Source organism: Anabrus simplex, chromosome 1 (genome assembly GCF_040414725.1).
Source record: "Anabrus simplex isolate iqAnaSimp1 chromosome 1, ASM4041472v1, whole genome shotgun sequence".
Lineage (NCBI taxonomy): Eukaryota > Metazoa > Arthropoda > Insecta > Orthoptera > Tettigoniidae > Anabrus > Anabrus simplex.
The window spans coordinates 1,713,832,862-1,713,857,758 of NC_090265.1; the positions used below are offsets into that span (position 1 = coordinate 1,713,832,862).

Here is a 24,897-nt window from a genome sequence, read left to right on the forward strand (position 1 = left end):
CCTATATCCCCCGCTCCTCCACCTCCTCAGGTGCAAGAGCAAGGAAGAACGCATCATCAATATTACACCAGACACAAGACTGTGAAAGAATGACAGGAGTTACTGTTCCAAAGGAAAGCATGCTTAATAAGAATTGACAACTAGGAATTAGTTATATTTTCATCTGCATTAATAATAAGAACCACATTGTGATATCTGGTTTTCTTCATTTCGACAATTACCTATAAACTGTATAATTTATAATTTGACCTTTTTTCATGAATTATTAAGAAAAGAATATTCATTTAGGACATACTCTCTATGGAATATTGTACAAGTGTTTCCTTGACAACTGCTTTCAATTGTAGTAATAATTTATATATTTTCTCTTGAGTTTTTGTTTGTTTTAATGTTGTCAATCTTATGTTAATTTTAAGAACACTTCCTCTTAAGCATTACTTTGTCAATTTTATATATTTTTCATCTAAACAGTGTTATGTGGCTGAAGATGTTGATAAAATACGAAACATGAACCACTTTTAACCATTAAATTGCCTTAAGCAATCATTGTATCGACTAGGTGGAAAATAATAAATACTTACTTGTGAATCTGTTTAGGACATTGCGGTGCCATCTACAGGCAACGCAAGCCTATGGCATTCATCACATAAGGGTACTAACCACAGGGACTCGTACAATCCCGTGTTGTTCCTCATGTAGTTGGTACTAATCATAGGCAAGCCAGAACCATGGGTTCTCTTATCCCATGGTGTTGCTCATATAGTGCTACTAATCACAAACTTATTTGGTACCCAACATAGTGGTACTTCACGCAAGTAAATGCAACCCATGGTAGTTTCATGTTTCTAGTTTGATCATACCTTGGTCACCCCTTTTAGTTGTCTCTTATGACAGGCAGGGGTTACCATGGGTGTATTCTTCGTTTGCGTCCCCCACACACAGGAGGTTGTGTGTTTGGTCCGTGAGAGATATTTTTTTCTCCTCAAGTCCACCGGCAAGCCGGTTAGGACTCCCCTATCCGCCAGTGGAATATCACCTCTCCCCATGCTACGCCAGTATAATACGTTCATGGTTAACAAAAATACGTTTGGGCTGGGAAGATTTGGGAAAAAGGATACGAGTTGCATTACTAAGCAGTATGCTCTGAGGTATCAATGGAGAGTGGCAAGGAATGACATTAGTAGATAAATAATTCTGAGTGGTGTCTTTAAAAGTAGGAAAGATCACGATATGAAAATAGAGTTGGAATTCAAGAGAACAAATTGGGGCAAAATTGGTTTATAGGAAGGGGAGTTAGGAATTGGAGTAACTTACTAAGGTAGGTGTTCAATAAATTTCCAATTTCTTTGAAGTCATTTAAGAAAAGGCTCAGAAAACATCAGATAGGTAATCTGCCACCTGGGCGACTGCTCTAAATGTAGATCAGTAGTGATTGCGTACATTGCTTGATTACATTTTTTAAAATGTGATAACAGTCTGCTGAATCATGTCTTATTCCAGGCATCATACCAGAAAGAGTTAAGAATGCATCACTCAAAGTGTTATATAAAGAGAAAGGTGCCTCCAGCGACCCCATTTCATATCAATGCATAGCTTTGAAATTTGCGCTCTTCAAGATCCTGATGAAATTCTTGTGAAATTAATAGATTCAGCTCCAGATTCAAAAATTCCTGAAGAGCAATTTGGGTATTGCACAGGCAGATCTCTACAGGACCAATTAACAGAATCACTTAGATGGTGGTGGTGGTGGTGGTGGTGGTGGTGGTGGTGGTGGTGGTGGTGGTGGTGGTGGTGGTGGTGGTGGTGGTGAAGTACAACTAAGCAACCATCCTCTATATAACACTAATCAGAGAGAAAAAATGGAAAGGATCAGCCACTTCGAAAAATGAAGTTTCAGCCAAGGAAAGAACAGGGCCAGAAGGGGCATAAAAATAAAAGACTCCCTAGGCCTTGGGAAACTAATACCTTCATGGTCAGAAAGAACAAGTGTTGACCAAGAGAGGTTCTATAGGATAGATGAAAATAAGGAGCCTGGCACAAGAAAGTGTAAGCAATGCCAAGACTCAGCTAAGGGCCCCATGGTCGCCAACCCACGCTCCCGAGCTTAGAGCCCCTAGGGAAAAATCAATCACTTAGACATCGCCGAGGTAAGTTGTTCACTTTATTTGTAGATCTAATGCTTTTTACTTCATGCACACTGCTATCTAAATGACAGGACATAGGGATACAATCGTACATTATTCAGTTACCATTTTCATAACATGCTTCTAACATCTTCTTTCCTCTTGACGGATGCATGTTTAGAGCTTAATAGGAGATATGTAAATACTGCAGTAGTTGCTAAACAATGCAGAAGTGGGATTATAAAGAAGGAAATATGCATTCTTAGACACACAAACCTGCCATATATACTGTGGCTGCTAAACAATTCAGATACTAAATGCAATATTAAGTAAAAGTACCTTCATTCTTAAACCAAAAGCCTGCCAGAGCTAAGCATCTACATTAAGAACCAAAGCATTTATAGACAAAGTGACAGCCTTGGTCTACAATTGCAAAATGTTTTGTCAGTTGGTCTAGTATTGCCTTTTAAAGTGATACTTGGTCTTCAAATATGAAAAGCAGTAATGGACTTAAATCATAATGTTCTTAGGGTTGTCAATTTTATAGGAAATTTTACTGAAAAAAGTTGGCACATCTTATTTCTATATTGAAGTTTGAAGTCTTTGCCACCAGAATATAGGAAAGGCCTGAAATGTGCAAACTGTCGTTTAGTCTATGAATACATAACTACGTCCAATCAGACTAAACAAGGCTTTATCTGACCCCGTAATATTTAAGAGTGGAATTCCACAAGGCAGTATTATTGGATATTTATTTTTCCTTATACATATAAATGATGTGAGTAACGAAGTGAAATCAGAGAGAAGGCTTTTTGCGAATTATGTTATTTTGTATTGAGTAAGAAATAAGTTACAAAATTGTGGGCAACTACCAAATGAACCTGATAATGTTGTGAGAAGGTCAGAAGGCAATGGTATGATGATAAGCTGGGTTATAAGTCAGGTTGTGTGTTTCACAAATAGGAAAAGGCTTCTCTGTTTTAATTACAGCAATGATGAGCTGAAAGTTCCTTACGGGCATCATTTTCAGTACCTAGGTGTTAATGTAAGCAAAGAACTTCGTTGGGGTAATCACATAAATGGGATTGTAAATAAAGGGTACAGATTTCTGCACCTGGATATGAAGGTGTTTAAGGATTGTAGTAAGGATATAAAGGAAAGGGTATACTTTCTTGATTCAAGAACTGGAAAAAATCTAAAGGAAAGCTGGCGATTTGTTCTGGATGTTTCCAACAAAGTAGTAGTGTTACAAAAAGTTTGCAATGGGAAGACTTGGGAGAAAGGGGATGAGCTGTGTGACTAAGCAGTATGCTCCGAGCTGTCAGTGGAGAGATGGTATGGAATGACATTACTAGATGAATAAACCTGAGCGGTGTCTTTAAAAGTAGAAAGGTCACAATGTGAAAATAAAGTTGGAATTCAAGAAGACACATTGGAGCCAAATTAGTTTATAGGAAGGGGAGTTAGGGATTGGAACAACTTACTAAGGGAGATGTTCTATAAGTTTCCAATTTCTTTGAAGACGTTTAAGAAAAGGCTCAGAAAACATCAGATAGGGAATCTGTCACCTGGGCGTCCACCCTAAATGTAGAGCAGTAGTGATTGATTACATTGCTTGATTACATTCTGAAGGATGTGATAATAGTCTGCTGAATCAATGTCTTATTCTAGGCACCAAACCAGTCAGATGAAAGAATGCATCATTCAAAGTTTTATATAAAGGGAAAGGTGACTCCAGTGACCCCAATTCATATCAAGGCATAGCTTTGAAATTTGTGCTCTTCAAGATCCTGAGGAAACTCCTAGTGAAATGAATAGATTCAATGGCAGATTCAAGAATTCCTGAAGAGCAATTTGGGTTTTGCACAGGCAGATCTGCCTTTCAAGCAGCAGGACCACTACAGGGCCAAATGAGAGAATAATTTAGACATCCCCGAGGTAAATTTATCACTTTATTTATAGATCTAATGCTTTTGATTTCATGCACACTACTCTCTTGTAATTTTTTGATGATAATAATAAATAAAATCATGAATAAAAATATATAAATAAAATTGCTCAAAAACTTAATAAAATTAATAAGCATAATTAACCGAAATGTCCGTAGTATGGGCGCCAGAGTTCACCAGAATGGATCCCTCGAATTTAGATAAGAGCATGATAAGCTGTATATCCCAGGGCGTGTACATAATGCTGTGTACTGGTACATCTGTTGCAGGCCTTACCTAACCTCCTGAAAACGACTAACTAGGTAGGAACTGCACCTAGGTTTATCAATAACACTGATTCTAAAATAGCTAACTATATTCTGAACAAATTCCGTGCATGAGCACCTCATCATCATACAACATTATACATATAATACACACATAAAATATTGCTGGAAGACTCCATATTTACAACAACAACAATAATGAAAATCGTGGGAAAACGAAAGCGAGAACTAAGCTACCATTTGTAGATGGTCCGATGAACAATGTACAAGTATGAAGATAAATACCCTTCACTGTCTCTATATCAATTCGATTTACCGATTCTCATAATCGGCAGTTATCACATCACACAGATACTGTACCTTGTACTACTGTGTTCACATATTTTAACACTTGTTGTAAAGATATATACACACGTCTGTCGATCCTCAACATATAAATTTATGGAAAGTCTGAGATAGCTTTCACCAACATATAATGCTAGGCCACCACAAATGCTACAATACTTAATGCGCAAGCACTCTCCACAATCGGCCACTTTCCACAAACATAACAAGACTACGCTCCACGAACGTTTGAAGTCCAGTCCATTGCAGCCGTGTCACTCCAGTACTATGTATCAGCACCACTTCCTTCCCGTACAGTGCGTCAGTTGTAGTTGTAGTTGTAGTTATCTTCCTTCTTGTTCCTTTACAATCACCTCTACAATCACCCTTACAATGTTCCTTACAATGTCTCTCGTTGCCGCCGTATCATCAACCTTTATAGACATCAACATCCCCCTCCTCTCAGATGATACGTCTGGATTGGTGCTTGCCAGCCAATCATGAGTGAACCTCTTCTTTCTCCCAAGTTATAAACAAACACTCAGGAGTTTTACATGAATCATCAAATTTCCCTGGTACAACAACAAGCTCATCTCATCAGGCTGGGATATATACATGACTAATGGAATTTCCTGACACAAGTACATCACAACAGACACTGGGGTAGCCATATGACTTATTCAAATTACCAGAGTTATTACAGCAATGTTTTCCCACTCGTGCAAAACAAATTACTCATACCTACATATGTGGATATCTTCCAGCTTATAAATATAAATGACAAAACCTACAAATGAAATACCGATAATAATAATAATAATAATAATAATAATAATAATAATAATAATAATAATAATAATAATAATAATAATAATAAATCGAATACTGACAATAATATCTCTACCTTCTACATATAATTCGGGGGTGTGATATATGTACTATCACACTCTAAATGACAGGAATAGGGATACAATTGTACCATTCAGTTACCATTTTCATATCATGCTTTTTACATCATCTTTCCTCTTGAAGGATGCATGTTTAAAGGTTACTGGGAGGTTTGTAAATAATGCAGCATTTGCTAAACAATACAGAAGTGGGATTATAAAGAAGGAAATATGCATTCTTAGGCCTATATTACACTATCACATCTCTGTGTCACAGAAGTTTGATAATGTTTATGTGATAAAATATTTTACAGTGTAATACAGCATCTTTGATCACATCTAGCTGTGACACAGTTGTGTGATAAAAGTTATACTCATGATCATACCTTTGATCAAGTCTGTGACAATTCAGAAAGAAAATGGCGGATAATAAGCGCACATGGTCTGTGGTAACCACAAAACTTCTTATTTAATATTATGAATATTATGAATCACATGCAAAGTTGTACAATTCGAAGCACAAAGATTATAAAAGCAGGAACAGAAGACTGAAAATTGACAAAAATATTCTCTCTCTCTCTCTCTCTCTCTTGTTCTCCTCAACCTGATGATTTGTGGGTAGCATGACTGTCCTCATCCAACGACCTTCTATCCTGAGCCAGCTGCTTGATTAGTTGATATGGACGTCACCCTTTAATGCCATCGAGGAACCCTGCTCTTGGTCGTCCTCTTCTAGTATTTCCTTCCAGTTTCCCTTCAAGCAGTGTGGTGCACCATGATGAATGCTGCAGTAAATGACCTCTCCAACTACATCTTCTTTTCGCGATCATTTTCTCTTCTTCAGCTCTCTTGAGAACTTCTTCATTTGTTAGCCTGTGAGTCCAGAGTATTTGTAACATTCGACGCCAGCACCACATTTCAAATGCATCTATTCTTTTCTTATCAGCCTTTAATAGAGTCCAGGTTTCAGAGCCATAGGACACAATGCTCAAAATGAAGCTCTTAATGAAATGCTTTCTTACCGGTAGAGATATTGCCTTGGAGGTCAACAGGCTTCTTTTTTTTTAAATTTTATTGAAAGCTCCTTTAGGCTGGGCTATTTGAGAACGGACGTCCTTTCCACACCTCTGATCAGATATAATGATGCTTCCCAAATAACTGAACTGATTTACTTGAGTCAATTTTTTCTCCTTCCAACCAAACATTAACATCCTGTTTACCATCCGGGGTCTTGGTTTTTGTTTTTTTAACATTCATGTTACACTTTAGTATTAGTAGATCATTCAATTTCTTTAGTGAGGTCTGTATCTCATTCTCAGTTTCAGCTATGAGAGCAATATCATCCGCGAAACGTATTGTTTGGTATAGTTGGCCATTTATTTTTATTCCATGAGTGGTGGTGGTGGTGGTGATTATTGTTTTAAGAGGAAGTACAACTAGGCAACCATCCTCTATATAACACTAATCAGAGAGAAAAAAATGGTAGGGATCCGACACTTCGAAAAATGAAGGTATCGGCCAAAGAAAGACAAGGGCCACGAAGAGCCCTCGCAAACCTAATAACGTCGGGGTCTGAAAAGAACAAGAGTTGACCAAGAGAGGTCGGATAGGATAGATGAAAGTGAGGAGCCTAGCACAAGTAAGTGGAAGCAATGCCAGGACTCAGCTGAGGGCCCCGTTGTCGCCATCCCACGCTCCAAGGTTCAGAGCCCTTGGGGCCACTTCTAGTCGCCTCTTACGACAGGCAGGGGACTCCGTGGGTGTTATTCTACCGTCCCTACCCACAGGGGGTTGAAAATGAAAGACTCCCTAGCCCTCGCAAACCTAATAGCGTCGGGGTTGGAAAAGAATAAGAGTTAACCAAGAGAGGTCAGACAGGATAGATGAAAGTAAGGAGCCTGACACAAGTAAGTGGAGGTGGCTGATAACTCTTTCATTGCTTCTTCTAAATACACATTGAATAATAGAGGTGACAGACCACATCCCTGCCATACTCCTTTTCTTATTTTCTCATTGATTTGCTCCTTTCCTACAAACGCTGTCTGGTACTTGTACAGCTGATAGATGATTTTCCGATCTCTGTAGTCCACTTTCAGACTTCTAAGGGCTTTAAGCATAGTATTCCAGTTAACTTTATCAAACGCTTTCTCTATATCAATGAAAGCAATTAGGATGTTCTTATTGATTCTTAGGGCTTGTTCAATAATTTTTCTAAGGCTCAGAATTGCTTCTCTTGTTCCTCCGTTTCTCCTAAACCAGAATTGATCCTCTGAGAGATTTTCTTCTATTCTCCATGCGATGGTACATAATTCTTGTAAAAATTTTGGAGGCATGTGTTACCAAGCTTAACATTCTATAATATTGACATCTCTTTCTATGATTACTTTATATAATGTTGAGTTCAGTTGCACTGTTCTTCTGATATATTTATCCAGAATTTTCTCCATTGCTTTCAGCATGAAGGAGGATGCTTTGGTTTGGGCATAGTAGGTCAATGAAAATTGATTAATTTAAAAGTGCGCATAAGAGATTGAAATATTTCAGATTCCCTAACGGAATTAACATCTAATCATCTGATGGCCAAGCAGGCATCAATTTTTGATAATGAGACAAAGTGTCTCATAGTGTATTGGCACTGCCAGTGGCTACATTTAACCTACGCAGTGGCCTGCCCAGTATGCACTAGCCAGCATCTTGGTAGGTGTGCTAGGTACCAACTGATGAGCCCAGCCTAGCACACGAGGGCGAAACGCTGGCAACCAGGAATGAGTTAGCTGAAAAAAAAAAAAAAAGGAAAAAAAATTATAATGTCCTATAATGGACCATTTATATTGGTATTATAAGAGATTGAAAGACGAGAGAATTTGAAAGAATTAACATAATAAAGTGTACTAGATTGGAAGAAGAGAGATTCTTCAAGTAAAGCACAAATAAAGTGTACTAGATTGGAAGAAGAGATATTCTTCAAGTAAAGCACAAGTAAAGTGTACTGTAAGTGCCACATGTTTATTATATCTTAGATAAATAGTGATCAAGAAGTTATACAAATTCCTCAAAACAATGTCTTAATCAACTATGCCACTGCCTGCTAGAATCGTATTTTAGGTCATGTCATTTAAGAATGGTGGATGGTGACAAATTTTACACAATGCTGAACAATCACCATTGTTGTTAGCGACGTCAGCTCTGACTGAGTAAAGAGTCAAGATCTGAGTCCTGACATTGCTTCCACATACTTGTGCCAGGCTCCTCACTTTAATCTATCCTATGAGACCTCCATTGGTCAAATCTTGTTCTTTCCGACCCCGACGCTTTTAGGTTTGCGGGGCTAGGTTGTCTTTCATTTCACACCCTTCGTGGCCCTTGTCCTCCATTGTCCGATACCTTTATTTTTCGAAGTGTCGGACCCCTTTCATTTTTCTGTCTGATTAGTGTTATATAGAGGATGGTTGCCTAATTGCACTTCCTCTTAAAACAATAATCACCACCACCACCTTAGGCATAGTATGCCTTTCCAGGTTTAGGTATGAATACTGCTTTAGCTTCAGACCATGCTTTTGGGCTGTACCCTAAAGCTAGACTAGCTCTGAAGAGGTCTGTCAGGGAACTGACGAGTATCTCCCGTCCTTCCTGTAGGAGTATCGGAAGAATCTCCTCTGGCCCTGGAGCGTGGATTCATCATTATAGTACTGTGACATAACATATGATAAAAGCTTTGTCATAGCGTAATATACTCAAGAAGTCCTTAATGAGCAAATTTCATCACATTCATGTGATCTAAGATTTTATAATATTCTGTGACACAGCAATGTGATAAGTGTAATATAGGCCTTAGAAACACAAACCCACCAGAATATACTGCAGCTGCTAAACAAGGCAGATGCCGAATGCGGTAATAAGTAAAAGAACCTTCATTCATAAACCAAAAGCCCACCAGAACTAAGCATCAACATTAAGATGGAGATGGTGGTGGTGGTGATTATTGTTTTAAGAGGAAGTACAACTGGGCAACCATCCTCTATATAACACTAATCAGAGAAAAAATGGAAGGAGTCCGACACTTCAAAAAATGAAGGTATCGGCCAAAGGAAGGCAAGGGCCACGAAGGGTGTGAAAATGAAAGACTCCCTAACCCTCGCAAACCTAATAGCGTCGGGGTCGGAAAAGAACAAGAGTTGACCAAGGGAGGTCGGATAGGATGGAGGAAATTGAGGACCCTGGCACAAGTAAGGGGAAGCCATGCCAGGACTCAGCTGAGGTGGTGGTGGTGGTGGTGGTGATTATTGTTTTAAGAGGAAGTACAACTGGGCAACAATCCTCTATATAACACTAATCAGAGGGAAAAATGGAAGGGATCCGACACTTCGAAAAATGAAGATATCGGCCAAAGTAAGACAAGGGCCACGAAGGGCGTGAAAATTGACTCCCTAGCCCTCGCAAACCTAATAGCGTTGGGGTCGGAAAAGAACAAGAGTTGACCAAGGGTGGTCGGATAGGATAGATGAAAATGAGGAGCGTGGCACAAGTAAGTGGAAGCAATGCCAGGACTCAGCTGAGGGCCCCGTGTTCGCCAACCCACGCTCCAAAGTTCAGAGCCTCTGAGGCCCCTTTTAGTCGCCTCTTACGACAGGCAGGGGATGCCGTGGGTGTTATTCTACCGCCCCCATCCACAGGGGGAGGACTCAGCTGAGGGCCCCGTGGTCGCCAACACACACTCCAAAGTTCAGAGTCCCTGGGGCTCCAGGACTCAGCTAAGGGCCCCATGGTCGCCAACCCACGCTCCAAAGTTCAGAGCCCCTGGGGCCCCTTTTATTCGCCTCTTACGACTGGCAGGAGATACTGTGGGTGATATTCTACTGCCCCCACTCACAGGGGGAATCAACATTAAGAACCAAAGCATTTATAGACCATATGACAGCCTAGGTCTACAATTGCAAAATGTTTAGTCGGTTGGTCTACTATTGCCTTTTAAGATGGTACTTGGTCTTCAAATGCGAAACACATTAATGGAGTTAAATTGTGTGGCACTTAGGTTTTTAAATTTTACTGGATATTTTACTGAAGAAAGTTGGCATTTCTTATTTTTATATTGAAATTTGAAGTCTTGGCCACCATATTGCTGAAAAGCCTGATATGTGCAAATTATCGCTTAGTCTACGAATGCTTAACTACGTCCAATTAGACTAAGCGAAGCTTTATCTGACCCTACAATAATTAACAGGGGAAGTCCTCAAGGCATTATTATTGGACATTTATGTTCTCTTATACATATAAATAATGTGAGTAAATAAGTGGAATCAGAGAGAAGGCCTTTGCGATGATGTTATTGTGTACAGAGTAAGAAATAAGTTACAAGAATGTGAGCAACTGCAAAATGACCTTGATAATGTTGTGAGATGGACAGAAGGCAATGGTATGATGTTAAATGGGGTTAAAAGTCAGGTTGTGGGTCTCACAAATAGGAAAAGCGGTGGTGGTGGTGGTGATTATTGTTTTAAGAGGAAGTACAACTAGGCAACCATCCTCTATATAACACTAATCAGAGGGAAAAAATGGAAGGGGTCCGATACTTCGAAAAATGAAGATATCGACCAAAATAAGAGAAAGGCCATGAAGGGCGTGAAAATGAAAGACTCCCTAGCCCTCGCAAACCTAATAGCGTCGGGGTCGGAAAAGAACAAGAGTTGACCAAGAGAGGTCGGATAGGATAGATGAAAGTGAGGAGCCTGGCACAAGTGAGTGGAAGCAATGCCAGGACTCAGCTTAGGGCCTCGTGGACGCCAACCCACGCTCCAAAGTTCAGAGCCCCTGAGGCCCCTTTTAGTCGCCTCTTACGACAGGCAGGGGATACCGTGGGTGTTATTCTACCGCCCCCACCCACAGGGGGAAATAGGAAAAGCCCTCTCAATTTTAATTACTGCATTGACGGGGTGAATGTTCCTCATGGAAATCATTGTAAGTACCTAGGTGTTAATGTAAGGAATGATCTTCATTGGGGTAATCACATAAATGGGTTTGTATATAAAGTGTACAGATTTCTGCATCTGGTAATGAAGATGTTTAAGAGTTGTAGTAATGATGTAAAGGAATGGGCATATACCAACTTGAGTATGGTTCCAGTGTATGGGGCCGTCACCAGAATTATTGATTCAAGGACTAGAAAATCTAAGGAAAAGCAGCTCGAATTGTTCTGAGTGATTTCCAACAAAAGAGTAGTGTAACAAAAAATTAGGGCTGGGGAGACTTGGGATAAAGGAGACGAGCTGTGTGACTAAATAGTATGCTACTTGGTGTCAGTGGAGAATGGCGTGGGAGGATATTTGTAGATGAATATTTCTGAGTGGTCTCTTTAAAAGTAGGAAATATCATGATGTGATAATAAAGTTGGCATTCAAGAGGACGAATTGAGGCAATATTTATTTATAGGAAGGGGAGTTACGGATTGAAATGACTTACTAAGGGAAATGTTCAATAAATTTCCCATTTTTTTGAAGTCATTTAAGTAAAGGCTCAGAAAACATAAGATAGGGAATATGCCACCTGGGTGACTGCCCTAAATGTAGATCAGTAGTGACTGAATACATTGCTTGATTACATTCTGAAAGATGTTATAACAGTCTGCTGAATCAGTGTCTTATTCTAGGCACCAAACCATCAAGATTGAAGAATGCATCACTCAAAGTGTTATATAAAGGGAAAGGTGCCTCCAGCAACCCCAATTCATATCAAGGCATAGCTTTGAAATTTGTGCTCTCCAAGGTGCTGATGAAACTCCTTGTGAAATGAATAGATCCAACTGCAGATTCAAAAATTCCTGAAGAACAATTTGGGTTTCGCACATGCAGAGATACCATTCAAGCAGAAAGATCTCTACAGGGCCAAATAAGAGAATCACTTGGACATCCTCGAGGTAAGTTGTATGCTTTATTTATAGATCTCTAGCTTTTGACTCCATGCACACTACTATCTACACAACAGGACATAGGGATACAATCATATATTATTCAGTTACCGTTTTCATAACAGTTATGCCTAATGGTTCTAACATCTTTTTCCTCTCGAAGGATGCATGTTTAGAGCGGTGGTGGTGGTGGTGATTATTGTTTTAAGAGGAAGTACAACTAGGCAGCCATCCTCTATATAACACTAATCAGAGGAAAAAAGGGAAGGGATCCGACACTTCGAAAAATGAAGATATCAGTCAAAAAAAGACAAGGGCCACGAAGGGCGTGAAAATGAAAGAGGTGGTGGTGGTGGTGGTGATTATTGTTTTAAGAGGAAGTACAACTAGGCAACCATCCTCTATATAACACTAATCAGAGGGAAAATATGGAAGGGGGCCGACACTTCGAAAAATGAAGATGTCGGCCAAAGGAAGACAAGGGCCGCGAAGGGCGTGAAAATGAAAGACTCCCTAGCCCTCGCAAACCTAATAGCGTCGGGGTCGGAAAAGAACAAGAGTTGGCCAAGGGAGGTCGGATAGGATAGATGAAAGTGAGTAGCCTGACACAAGTAAGTGGAAGCAATGCCAGGACTCAGCTGAGGGTCCCGTGGTCGCTAACCTACGCTCCAAAGTTCAGAGCCCCTGAGGCCCCTATTAGTCGCCTCTTACGACAGGCAGGGGATGCCGTGGGTGTTATTCTACTGCCCCCACCCACAGCGGGAAGCATGTTTAGAGCCTACTGGGTGATTTTTAAATACTGCAGTAGTTGCTAAGAAATACAGAATTGGGATTATAAAGAAGGAATTACGCAATCTTAGACGCACAAACCCTCCAGAATATACTGCAGAAGCTAAACAATGCAGATGCCCAATGCATTATTAAGCCTGCCAGAACTAAGCATCAACATAATGAACCAAATCATTTATAGATCATATGACAGCCTTGGTCTCCAAATGAGATGATACTTGGTCTTCAAAAGCGAAACACTGTAATGGACTTAAATCGTATGGCGCTTAGGGTTTTTTATTTTACTGGAAATTTTACTGATGAAAGTTGGCATTTCTTAGTTTTATATTGAAATTTGGCTGATGCTTGTTGTTTTAAGGGGCCTAACATCGAAGGTCATTGGCCCCTTGAAATTTGGATTCCTGGCTGCAAGAATACAGGAAAATTCTGAAAGGAGCATATTGTCACTTAGTCTACGAATGCATAACTACATAGAATTAGACTAAACAAGGCTTTATCTGACCCTATAATAATTAAGAAGGGAATTTCAAGGCATTATTATTGGACATTTATGTTTCCTTATACATATAAATGATTTGAGTAAAGAAGTGGAATTGGAGGTGGTGGTGGTGGTGGTGATTATTGTTTTAAGAGGAAGTACAACTAGGCAACCATCCTCTATATAACACTAATCAGAGTGAAAGTATGGAAGGGGTCCGACACTTCGAAAAATGAAGATATCGGCCAAAGGAAGACAAGGGCCATGAAGGGCATGAAAATGAAAGACTCCCTAGCCCTCGCAAACCTAATAGCATCGGGGTCTGAAAAGAACAAGAGTTGACCAAGAGAGGTCGGATAGGATAGATGAAAGTGAGGAGCCTGGGACAAGTAAGTGGAAGCAATGCCAGGACTCAGCTAAGGGCCCCGTGGTCGCCAACCCACGCTCCAAAGTTCAGAGCCCTTGGGGCGGTGGAATCAGAGAGAAGGCTTTTGCGAATGATGTCATATTGTATAGAGTAAAAAATATGTCACAAGATTGTGAGCAAATGCAAAATGACCTCGATAATATTGTGAGATGGACAAAAGGCAATGCCTTGACCATAAACAGTGCTAAAAGTCAGGTTGTGAGTTTCACAAATAGGAAAAGCCCTCTCAGTTTTAATTACAGCATTGATGGGTGAAGGTTCCTTATGGGAATCATTTTAAGTTCCTAGGTGTAAATGAAAGGTAATGAAAGGAAAGATGCCTTAATGGGGTTATTACATGAATGGGATTGTAAATAAAGGGTACAGATTTTGGTACCTGGTTATGAAGGTGTTGAAGGGTTGTAGTAAAGATGTAAAGGAAAGGGCATATAAATCTCTAGTACTTAAGAACCCAACTACATTATGGTTCCAGTGTATGGTACCCTCACCAGGATTACTTGTTTCAAGAACTGGAAATTTTTTTTAAAAAAGCATCTCAATTTATTCTGGTGATTTACAACAAAAGAGTAATTTAGTGTTACAAAAACGTTTGGGCTGGGAAGACTTGGGAGAAAGGAGATGAGCTGCATGACTAAGCAGTATGCTCTGAGCTGTCAGTGGTGAGATGGCATGGAATGACACTTGTAGATGAATAATTCTGAGTGGTGTCTTTAAAAGTAGGAAATATCACAATGTGAAAACATAGTTGGAATTCAAGGGGATAAATAAGGACAAAATTTGTTTATAGGAAGGGATTGGAATAACTTACTCAGGGAGATGTTCAATAAATTTCCAATTTCTTTGAAGTCATTTAAGAAAAGTCTCAGAAAACATCAGATAGGGAATCTGCCACCTGGGTGACTGGCCTAAGTGTAGATCAGTAGTGATTGATTACATTGCTTGATATCATTCTGAAATATGTGATAACAGTCTATTGAATCAATGTCTTATTCTAGGCACCACACCAGGAAGGTGGAAGAATGCATCACTCGTAGTGTTATGTAAAGTGAAAGGTGACTCCAGTGATGCCAGTTCATATAAAGGCATAGCTTTGAAATTTGTGCTCTTCAAGATCCTGATGAAGCTCCATGTGAAATGAATAGATTCAGCTGCAGATTGAAAAATTCCTGAAGAGAAATTTTGGTTTCGCACAGGCAGATCTACCATTCATGCAGCAAGATCTCTACATGGCCAAATAAGAGAATCACTTAGACATCCCCGAGGTAAGTTGTTCACTTTTATTTGTAGATCTATAGCTTTTGACTTCATGCACACTACTATCTAAATGGCAAGGTATAGGGATACAATCACACATTATTCAGTTACCGTTTTCATAACAGTTATTGCGAATGCTAACATCTTCTTTCCTCTTGAAGGATGCATTGTTTAGAGCTTACTAGGAGATTTTTAAATGCTGCAGTAGTTGCTAAACAATACAGAAGTGGGAATATAAAGTGGTGGTGGTGGTGATTATTGTTTTAAGAGGAAGTACAACTAGGCAACCATCCTCTATATAACACCTATCAGAGGGAAAAATTGAAGGGATCCGACACTTCAAAAAATGAAGTTATTGGTCAAAGAAAGACAAAGGCCACGAAGGGCGTGAAAACGAAGGACTCCCTAGCCCTCGCAAACATAATAGCATCGGGGTTGGAAAAGAACAAGAGTTGACCAAGGGAGGTCGGATAGGATAGATGAAAGTGAGGAGCCTGGCACAAGTAAGTGGAAGCTATGCCGGGACACAGCTGAGGGCCCCGTGGTCGCCAATCCATGCTCCAAAGTTCAGAGCCCCTGAGGCCCCTTTTAGTCGCCTCTAACAACAGGCAGGGGATACCGTGGGTGTTATTCTACCGCCCCCACCCACAGGGGGAGGATTTTAAAGAAGGAAATACGCATTCTTAGACACACAAACCGCCAGAATACACTGCAGCTGCTAAACAATGCAGATGCCAATTGCAGTATTAAGTAAAAGAACCTTCATTCTTAAACCAAAAGCCTGCCAGAACTAAGCATCAACATTAAGAACCAAAGCATTTATAGACCATAGGACAGCCTTGGTCTACAATTGCAAAATGTTTATTCGGTTGGTCTTTATTGCCTTTTAAGATAATACTTGGTCTTCAAATGTGAAAAAGAGTAATGGACTTAAATCGTGTGGCGCTTAGGGTTTTTTATTTTACTGGAAATTTTACTGAAGAAAGTCGGCATTTCTTATTTTTATATTGAAATTTGGATCCTTGGCCACCAGAATACAGGAAAATTCTGAAAGGAACATATTGTCCCTTAGTCTACGAATGCTTAGACTAGGCAAAGCTTTAACTGACCTTGTAATAATCAAGAGGGGAATTCCTCAAGGCATTATTATTGGATAATTATGTGTCCTTATACATATAAATGATGTTAATGAAGAAGTGGAATCAGAGATAATGCTTTTAGTGAATGTTGATATTTTGTATAGAGTGAGAAATATGAGCAACTGCAAAATGACCTTGAAAATGTTGTGAGATGGACAAAAGACAATGGTATGATGACAAACAGGATTAAAAGTCAGGTTGTGAGTTTCACAAATAGGAAACGTCCTCTCAGTTTTATTTTCTGCATTGATGGGTTGAACGTTCTTTAACGGAATCATTGTAAGTTCTTAGGTGATAATGTAAGGAAAGATCTTCATAAGAGGAATCACATAAATAATAAAGGGTACAGGTTTCTGCACCTGGTTATTAAGGGGTTTAAGAATTGTAGTAAAAATTTAAAGGAAATGGCATTTAAGTCTCTAGTAAGGCCCCAGCTAGAGTATGGATCTAATGTATGGGACCCTCACCAGGATTACTTGATTCAAGTACTGGAAAAAGTCTAAAGAAAAACAGCTCGCTTTGTTCTGGGTGATTTCCAACAAAAGAGTAGTGTTACAAAAGAGTTTCGGCTGGGAAGACTTGGGAGAAAGGAGACGAGCTGCATGACTCAGCAGTATGCTCCGAGCTGTCAGTGGAGAGATGGCCTGGAATTATATTAGTAGATGAATAATTCTGAGTGGCGTCGTTAAAAGTAATAAAGATCACATTGTGAAAATAAAGTTGGAATTCAAGAGAACAAATTGGGGCAAAATTTGTTTATAGGAAGGGGTCTTAGGAATTGGAATAACTTACTAAGGGAGATGTTCTATAAATTTCCAATTTCTTTGAAGTTATTTAAGAAAAGGCTCAGAAAACATCAGATAGGGAATCTGCCACCTGGGCAACTGCCCTAAATGTAGATCAGTAGTGATTGATTACATTGCTCGATTACATTCTGAAAGATGAGTCTGCTGAATCAATGTCTTATTCTAGGCATCATACCAGAAAGATGGAAGGATGCATCACTCAATGTGTTACATAAAGGGAAAGGTGACTTCAGCGACCCCAATTCATATCAAGGCATAGCTTTGAAATTTGTGCTCTTCAAGATCCTGATGAAACTCCTTGTGAAATGAATAGATTCACCTGCAGATTCAATAATTCCTGAAGAGCAATTTGTGTTTTGCAAAGGCAGATCTGCCATTTAAGCAGCAAGATAACTACATGGCCAAATAAGAGAATCGTTTAGACATCCCGAGGTAAGTTGTTTGCTTTATTTATAGATCTAATGCTTTTGACTTCATGCACACTACTATCTAAATGACAGGACATAGGCATACAATCATACGTTATTCAGTTACCATTTTCATAACATGCTTCTGACATCTTCTTTCCTCTTGAACGATGCATGTTTAGAGCTTACTAGGAGATTTGTAAATAATGCAGTTGTTGCTAAGCAATACAGAAATGGGATTATAAAGAAGGAAATACGCATTCTTAGACACACAAACACACCAGTATATATTGCAGCTGCTAAAGAATGCAGATGCCGAAAGCAGTAATAAGTAAAAGAACCTTCATTCTTAAACCAAACGCCTGCCAGAACTAAGCATCAACATTAAGAACTAAAGCATTTATAGACCAATATGACAGCCTTGGTCTATAATTGAGGACTGTTTTTTCAAAACTCGCTCATTGCAAAAATGGGGTGAATTGAGTTATATACGGGACATGGATGTTAGGTCACTTGGCTTTCATGTCCTTAAACTGGTTTTAGCAAAAGTTGTTTATTGTCATCATAAAAACTCGCTCATTACTACGATATGCGGTATACCAAAACTCGCTCATTACAGCAAACGTCGCTAGACTGCTGGATATTTGGCTGACATGTCAGATTCCATTGTTTTTTTAATGTATGAATGTTAGTATCCGGACCTTAAAATCAATAAAATGTATGTTCATTTCTGCAAAGAAAGAGATTTATAAGGGAAATCAAAATGTTCAATCTCAAAGTACAAGCAAATTTTCTATACGAAATTCAATTTAGATACATGTTTGACGTGTAAAGAACTTTTATTGATAATTAAAGATACAAAAAATGACGTTGTTAGGAACAAGGCTCGTATTGATTATAAATTACACAAAGCACGAGCTAATAATTTTTTTGCCATACTTAAAGAAAAGGATGATAGTCATGTTGATGTTATATTTGACATATAACAAAATCAACCCATTCCTAAAATATCTATAGAGGAAGCATTTTACCTGAGACAAGCATGGTTATATAATCTTTGTGTCATGTCGAATGAAAAGCGACTGAACAAAAGTAAAGTTTTCTTTTATACGTGGTTGGAGACAGAAGGGGTCATGGAGCGAATGATATAGCTTCGGGTGTAAAAGACTATCTTGAGCACTTAGAAAATAATCTTCACAAGGAAGGGGCTAGATATAAAAAACTCAGGCTATTTTCAGACTCTTGTGTATCCCAAAATAAGAATAGTATTTTATTAGGATCTGTGGCACGTTTCCTCGAAAAGTCTAAAGTTTTCACATCAGTTGAACATTATTTTCCCATTCGAGGTCATAGCTTTTTGCCGCCAGATCGAGTGTTCGGGAACGTAGAGAAAAAATACAGAGAGAAAGAAGATATTGTATCGCCTATGGAGTATCACAGCCTACCCGGTGGTCACGGAAAAGTGAGAATACTGCGAAAAGATAGCAACATCTATGATCTGAAGGCAAAATCAATAAAGATTTTGAACAGGAAAGTACCTTTCAAGTGGTGGTGGTGGTGATTAATGTTTTAAGAGGAAGTACAACTAGGCAACCATCCTCTATATAACACTAATTAGAGGGAAAAAATAAAGGGATCCAACACTTCGAAAAATGAAATGTTGTGAAGTGGACAGGTGGTGGTGGTAGTGATTATTGTTTTAAGAGGAAATACAACTAGGCAACCATCCTCTATATAACACTAATGAGAGGGAAAAATGGAAGATATCGGTCAAAGGAAGACAAGGGCCACGAATGGCGTGAAAATGAAAGACTCCCTAGCCCTCGCAAACCTAATAGCGTCGGGGTCGGAAAAGAACAAGAGTTGACCAAGGGAGGCCGGATAGGATAGATGAAAGTGAGGAGCCTGGCGCAAGTAAGTGGAAGCAATGCCAGAACTCAGCTGAGGGCCTCGTGGTCGCCAACCCACACTCCAAAGTTAAGAGCCCCTGAGGCCGCTTTTAGTCGCCTCTTACGACAGGCAGGGGATACCATTTGTGTTATTCTACCGCCCCCACCCACAGAGGAGAGAAGGTATAGAGGTTCCAGCTTTTCAATACACTGTTATTAAGTAGTACCAACATTAAGTTAGAACATGAGAATTTTGGTACTGGTTTTGACACATTTAAAGTTTCATCATCAGCTGATTAAGAGAACAGGGCAAAAGGACTAAATCATAAACAATTTTAAATACACATAACAAATATAAGACGTTATTCACAGTCAAGAGGGTGTACATAGAAATATCAGCACTCTTTATGAAGAAATAAATTTAGTTGAAGTTCATTGTAATGTGACAGTCTTGTATATTCCTGCTGTGCTGTATTCACGTAAAAACACGTTGAATTGATGGTAAATAATGAGTTAAATATCTTGATGCAACATAAGATCTTGAGGGATGATTCGTTAAAAGATAGATCCAGAGATGCAGCTTCTGTACGGTGGTGGTGGTGGTGGTGAATTTTTTGTTTTAAGAGGAAGTACAACAAGGTAATCATCCTCTCTAAATATATTAGTGGAAAATAAATTTAAAATAAACGCAAAATTATCCATTTGACAAAGGAATTTGTAAACACAGTACAAAATAAAACAAAAAATAACTTATTTATCCTGAAATATTACTAATGAATCAAAAGGGAACAGCATTCCCTGAGTAATAGTACGCTTCCAATTTATCTACCCTTGATTAGTCCAGTGTCACAAATAAATCAGATGACGAGATCAGCAGTAGTCGTGTCATCGGCTAGTATGCGTTCAGGTGTTTCCTGCAGGCCGAGGATCAGTTTTAGACCTGAGAGATCAGTGCACTCTGAAAGGATGTAGGCCACGGTGAAGTCAGCACCACATGAACACACTGGGGGGTCTTCTCTCTTTAGGAGATGGTGGTGGTGATTATTGTTTTAAGAGGAATTACAACTAGGCAACCATCCTCTATATAACACTAATCAGAGGGAAAATATGGAAGGGATCCGACACTTCGAAAAATGAAGATATCGGCCAAAGGAAGACAAGGGCCACGAAGGGCGTGAACATGAAAGACTCCTAGCCCTCGCAAACCTAATAGCTTTGGGGTCGGAAAAGAACAAGAGTTAACCAAGGGAGGTCGGATAGGATAGATGAAAGTGAGGAGCCTGGCACAAGTAAGTGGAAGCAATGCCAGGACTCAGCTGAGGGCCCCATGACTCTCTCTCTTTAGGAGATAAGAGTGCGAGGATCGTAAATTACCTATCCTCAGCCTACAAAATACCATGGCCTCTCTCCGTGAAGGTCGGAAAGAGCACCGCCACACGCTAGTTGTCTTCTTAATAACTCTAAGCGTGTTGGGAGTTCACATATCTAGCCGCTCCAATTCCCAGGACGCCAAGATGGTTCGACATAGCTGAGAACAAATATCTTTAACAGGTACATTGACAGGTTGTGGAGTTAAAAGTACCGCTTCCTTTACAGCTTCATCCGCAAGTTCATTTCCCGCAATCCCAACGTGGCTTGGAAACCACACAAAAGTGATTCTGGTGCCAGCATCACTTAACCTGGCTAGAAGGTCATGAATCTGCTGCACCAGTAGGTGTTGCCAGAAACAGGCTTCAATAGACTGCAGAGAGCTTAATGTGTCGGTACACATAAGAAAGTGGCTTCCCTCATCACGCAGTGCAAACTGCAGTGCATCTAAGGTGGCGTAAAGCTCTGCAGTATACAAGCTACATATACTATGAAGCGAGATCTTCGTGCTCATATCATCGGTAATGAAAGAGCAACCAACATTATCTCTGATTTTAGATCTATCCGTGAAGATATGTTTCGCAGCCGGATATTGGTGTAGGAAGTCTTGGAAATACCTCCGAAATACAGATGATTCCATGTTCACCTTGGGTCCACGGAGTAGATCTGGAGTAGTTCCGGTCACGGAACTAATCACCGAGGTACCTTGCTGAAAGTTTGTTCAAGACAACCACTGATATCGATATTCATATCACGACACAAGCTGTAGGCCGGTTTTGGTACCTCTGGTGGTATTGGGTACTTAATATGCATTGATAAACAGGATGTAGCAGCAGTAAATTCTGCCTCCTTATCCGTAAGGGTGGAACTCCCAATTCAGCGAGTAGGCTGCGAATGGGGCTAGTACGGAAAGCTCCCGTTGTCAGCCTAACTCCACTATGGTGAATACTGTCTAAAAGGCTCAGCATAGATTTTGATGCTAAGCCATAAACCGCACTTCCACATTCAATTCGGGAGAGGATCGTTGCAGTGTAAAACTGTAGAAGTACCGCACGCTCAGCCCCTCACGAAGTGCCGCTGAGAAACTTAAACATGTTAAGTGTCTTTATTTAGGTGGTGGTGGTGATTATTGTTTTAAGAGGAAGTACAACTAGGCAACCATCCTCTATATAACATTAATCAGGCGGAAAAATGGACGGGATCCGACATTTCGAAAAATGAAGATATCGGCCAAAGAAAGATAAGGGCCACAAAGGGCGTGAAGATGAAAGACTCCCTAGCCCTCGCAAACCTAATAGCATTGGGGTCAGAAAAGAACAAGAGTTGACCAAGGGAGGTCGGATAGGATAGATGAAAGTAAGGAGCCTGGCACAAGTAAGTGGAAGCAATACCAGGACTCAGCTAAGGGCCCCGTTGTCACCAACCCACGCTCCAAAGTTCAGAGCCCCTGGGGCCCCTTTTAGTCACCTCTTACGACAGGCAGGGGATACCGTGGGTGTTATTCTACCACTCCCACCCACAGGGGGAGGTCGATTACACCCCGATGTGCTAGGTACCGGATCATTGTATCATTGGAAGACTTAACCAAATCCCTGTGGAATATAACTCCCTTGCAGGAGTTAAGGGTTTGGTGCTTCTCGATTTTCACCTCTACCTTTCCGAATAACTTGGCTTTAAGTAGCCGTCTGGACTGTTCAGCCGTAGATGCCTTTATAAGTACGGATCCATCACAGAACTTGCACATCTCGTCGACTTCTCCAGCAACAATTTCTTCGATGGTATTGCTGATCATGATACCACATTAGTCTCTTATCAAAATGGAGACTCAAGAATCTGTAGCTTCTACCACTGGTAAGACACTGTTTCGCAAGGGGAGCTCTGGTCCAGGATGTACAAGCCGACATCGACAGAAGTGTGCAACTGAGGTTTTTGCCCCTGAAATTTGAAAACCACGTTGCAGGGCCCATCTGTTGACTTGGTTAATAACTTGCTGTAGCTGTCTCTCAGCAAACACCACCCTTCCGGAGCTGTAATGTAGAGCTGAGTCATGTACATACAGCGATGGAATGACTGCAGGCCCAGCAGCGGCAAATATGCCTGGATGGCGATTGCGAATATTGTGACACTCAGTACAGATCCCTGAGGTACTCCATTTTCCCCAGTGGTGTAGAGTGTAAAGAATTCCATATTGCCAGGTAGTATCGTAAGCTTTCTCCAAGTCAAAAACACAGAGACTAGGTGTTCCTTCCAAAGAAAGGCCTCCTGAATGGCACTCTCCAGTCTGACTAGATGATCAGTGGCAGACGAATGAGAGCGAAAACCACACTGGTATTTAGACAAGAGACACTCCTTTTCAATGGCCCACACTGGATGCCGGTTAAGCATCCTTTCAAATAGCTTGCAAAGGCCATTTGTAAGGAATATTGGCCTATAACTATCCAGGAGTTCTTGATCTTTACCTGGCATGGGAATTGGTATCACAATTCTCTCACGCCATTGAGATGGAAACACACACCTCACTCCATATTCTGTTGAATAGGGTGAGGAAATCCTTGAGACATCTGTCACTCAAATGCTTAAGCATTTGATTATGGATTTTGACTGGTCCAGGAACCGTATCTTTGCATAGCGTGAGTGCACTCCGCAACTCCCACTCCATGAATGGAATGGGAAGCACTAGAGGCGAAAGAGAGATGGTGTGCCTCAGCTTCGTGCTTAATTGGTAGAAATGCAGTGTCGTATCTTCCAGAGCTGGACGAATCTGCAAAATATGAAGCAATGTGGTTGGCAATGACTAATGGAATCATAACAATATCTCCATCAGTGGAGATACCAGAGTGGTGTTGGTGGTGGTGATTATTGTTTTAAGAGGAAGTACAACTAGGCAACCATCCTCTATTAAACACTAATCAGACGGAAAAATGGAAGGGATCCGACACTTCAAAAAATGAAGATATTGGCCAAAGGAAGACAAGGGCCATGAATGGCGTGAAAATGAAAGTCTCCCTAGCCCTCGCAAACCTAATAGCGTCGGGGTCGGAAAAGAACAAGAGTTGAGGTGGTGGTGGTGGTGATTATTGTTTTAAGAGGAAGTACAACTAGGCAACCATCCTCTATATAACACTAATCAGAGAGAAAAATGGAAGGGGTCCGACACTTCAAAAAATGAAGGTATCGGCCAAAGGAAGACTAGGGCCACGAAGGGCATGAAAATGAAAGACTCCCTAGCCCTCGCAAACCTAATAGCGTCGGGGTCGGACAAGAACAAGAGTTGACCAAGGGAGGTCAGATAGGATAGATGAAAGTGAGGAGCCTGGCACAAGTAAGTGGAAGCAATGCCAGGACTCAGCTGAGGGCCCCGTGGTCGCCAACCCACGTTCCAAAGTTCAGAGCCCCTCGGGCCACTTCTAGTCGCCTCTTACGACAGGCAGGGGATACCGAGGGTGTTATTCTACCGCCCCTACCCACAGGGGGTTGAAAATGAAAGACTCCCTAGCCCTCGCAAACCTAATAGCGTCGGGGTTGGAAAAGAATAAGAGTTGACCAAGAGAGGTCAGACAGGATAGATGAAAGTAAGGAGCCTGACACAAGTAAGTGGAAGCAATGCCAGGACCCAGCTGAGGGCCCCGTGGTCGCCAACCCACGCTCGAAAGTTCAGAGCCCTTGGGGCCGCTTTTAGTTGCCTTTTATGACTGGCAGGGGATACCGTGGGTGTTATTCTACTGCCCACACCCACAGGGGGACTCATTGATCAAACAGGTTGATTATTCGCACGAGCATCCTCTCCCTAGCATAGGAAGACAGAGAACCCCATAGTATGTTACGGGCGTTCACATCTTCCAGCTTCAGGAAAGGAGGAGGCAACTGAGCAATCATATCTTGTACTGCAG

The 24,897-nt window shown here is 40.6% G+C and overlaps 1 long non-coding RNA gene across 2 annotated transcripts in view; it reads left to right on the top strand.

Annotated features, from left to right (window-relative positions):
- LOC136882147 (uncharacterized) overlaps positions 1–24,897 on the top strand; it is a 50,901-nt gene that overhangs the window by 4,363 nt on the left and 21,641 nt on the right. Inside the window, exons 2-5 of one of the 2 annotated variants that reach the window (XR_011018807.1) lie at positions 3,795–4,061; positions 12,193–12,459; positions 15,140–15,406; positions 17,510–17,775. This is a non-coding gene — a long non-coding RNA (uncharacterized lncRNA). Of the gene's footprint in view, positions 1–3,142; positions 4,062–12,192; positions 12,460–15,139; positions 15,407–17,509; positions 17,776–24,897 lie in introns of those variants that run through there. The other variant, XR_011018806.1, reaches the window with a different exon arrangement.